The sequence below is a fragment of the Pinus tabuliformis genome, chromosome X (genome assembly GCF_031772625.1).
Source record: "Pinus tabuliformis cultivar Carrire ecotype Pingquan chromosome X, CPIR1, whole genome shotgun sequence".
Taxonomy (NCBI): domain Eukaryota; kingdom Viridiplantae; phylum Streptophyta; class Pinopsida; order Pinales; family Pinaceae; genus Pinus; species Pinus tabuliformis.
The window spans coordinates 949427440-949430059 of record NC_142308.1 but is presented as its reverse complement, the minus strand read 5'-3'; positions in this window follow the sequence as shown (position 1 = coordinate 949430059).

Below are 2620 nucleotides of genomic sequence, written 5' to 3'. Positions count from 1 at the left end.
AATTTGTAGGGATAAAAAGATAGATTACTAGCAAAGAGTTTTTGGAAGCCTTGAGCTCTGACCTCACCATCAAATATGAAGTTGGACACTTTTTTCTCACTAAACCCAATTTTGAGAGATATACAGAAGTTGATGAGATATTTAGAAGGATGGTAAATCTTGAGATACCTAGTGAGAAAAGGTGGGATCAATTGTGTGAAACAATTGATTAACTTTTCATTCCACGAAGAAGATAGCAACAACAAATTTTGAAGGAACACTCATCAACAACTTCCTATTTAATAGGGACACATCATGCAACAGTTTTTCTTTTCCTATCTTCTTTCAAGCTATTTTGTAATAAGTTTAGGATATTTTGTTTAAACTTGTATAAATAACTCTCTTCTATGAGTTATTAAATGTGGGACCTTCCCATAAGCAATTTTGTAAAGCATGGATGTACAAGCTTTTTCTAGATCACTGATAATAAAGCAAATGATTCTGAATTTGGTGTCATACAGTCTCGTTTTCTTCTATAAGTTTTTCATGTGTTTCATTCATTATGTTTATTCTGCATATGTTTAAGTTTATAGAGATATCAGGTGAGAATAAATGTGTTACAGTTATTCTTAAAATTCCTTATGAAGTTATTACCATAAAGAGACTGAGATATTGGAATGTCTGTGTGAAAGGCTCCCTCTAGATCATAAAAATGTCAGCATCTTATGTAATTTTAAGCATAGTTTGTTTAATTTTTTAACATTGGACAAAGGTTTTCTCACTTATGATAATTTATCTTTCTGTCTGAAATCTAAATTAATCATATCTCCTTACTATTCTTTCTAAACACCTTATAAATTCAAATCACTATGTGAAGTTTAAAAGTAGCCCTTTGATTATCTATTAGTACTATCTAAAAGAGTTAATACATCATTCTTATAGTTTGTTCCATGTATTGGTCCTCCATAAGAACCAAAACCAAAACTCCCAAAACAGATATCTTAGATGCTCTGGCATGATCAATTGACCATTATCATCTCAGAGGAACAACAGAACCCAAGAGGTCAGGCACTACAAACAACCAACAGAACCCAAGAGGTCAGGCACTACAAACAACCCACTTGCACAGGTAAAATAATCCTTAAGGGTAAACCAAGGCAAACCATTAAACAGAGGCACTTGCATTCAACAAAGTTATATCTATTGATATAGATGTGTGTATTTTTGTGTGTGAATGTGTATACTGCATTTATATATCTTGCGTTCTAATGTAGTGTATCCAGATTCTTAAATGGTTGTTAACTTATTCATTTTCTCATCTTTTTGGCATGCCTGTGTGCCCCAAAAATATCATATCATATGATATCTATCCATATCCATTTAACTTAGGTACAAGCCTTTTGATTTATTACCATAATTAGCCGTACTTCTTACTCTCTATGTTAGGAGTCCAACACTTCAAAATTTTCTTTGTACTTGACAAATTGAGAAAGCCTTCAACCTATAGGACCATACATATATTCATTTTAGTAGTCATTACAATGTCCCACAATGGCATAACATGTTCTATTGAAACAATGGTTCCTCACTGGTACAGTGGCATTGGTAGTCATTACCTGAAAGGACACAACCGGTACCAGGAAACTTTCACATCAGAAAATACCATAGGTAATCCATCTTTCACATCTAGGAGTATAAAATAAATTTTGGTGCCACCAAAAGGTAGGCATTTATTCACCGCCATGTTCAGCACACAAACTTTCCTCTGAAAATTGAATATTTTCCCATTAAACTACAGATCTGCTGTGTTGAGAAATGTTCGCTAAAAGATTGCTAGATTTCATTGCACAAACAAAACTAACCATTGGAATGAGTAGAGATAAGGCCCATATTCTCTAAAGGCGTGGAGAAGTTCGAGAATTGTGTTCTCACTTCAAAATAATGTTAATAGGACTGAACATACATAATAGTCCTACATAACTTGGAAATTTTCCAAGTGATGAGCAATACTAGAGATGGATTAGAGGTCTCAAGTGACCAATACATATAATCAAAACCAGGCTGAAAAAGTGGGCTCCATAGAAATATAAGGCGTAAAATCGAACCCCCAAGTTTAACCAAGTAACAATAAAAAATAAAATCAATGTCCTTATCCAACCAGTACACTTCTAGTAACAAGCTCCCTAAACGTCAACCTCCTAAATCAACAATACCATAGCCACTAAAAGATACTGGATTGCAAGACCAGTTATGGTTTTCTTTTGAGACAACACAGTCCAAAAATATAAATTTGGTCCAGTATTTTTGTACAGATTACCTGTGAATGAAAGAAAGTACCCATGATTATCAGCATAGTGAACATATTATAATCGAAAGTAGCTTATTAAATTTTGCAGTTCTGATACAAGCAAACAGTAGGCATGTCATAGCTTGGTTATGAACTCTCAATATACCATTATTCTAGTATATTCAACATTTTAGGGTCACAATGTCCACCAACATGAAGAAATAATGATCTCATCAATATTATTTATCGAGAAGAGAGGTTTCGTGTCAAACAATAGTTACAATGATTGATTTCCTAAAATCCAAGTCTTATAAGTCAAATTTAACATACAAATATTAACGTTGAACTAATGCA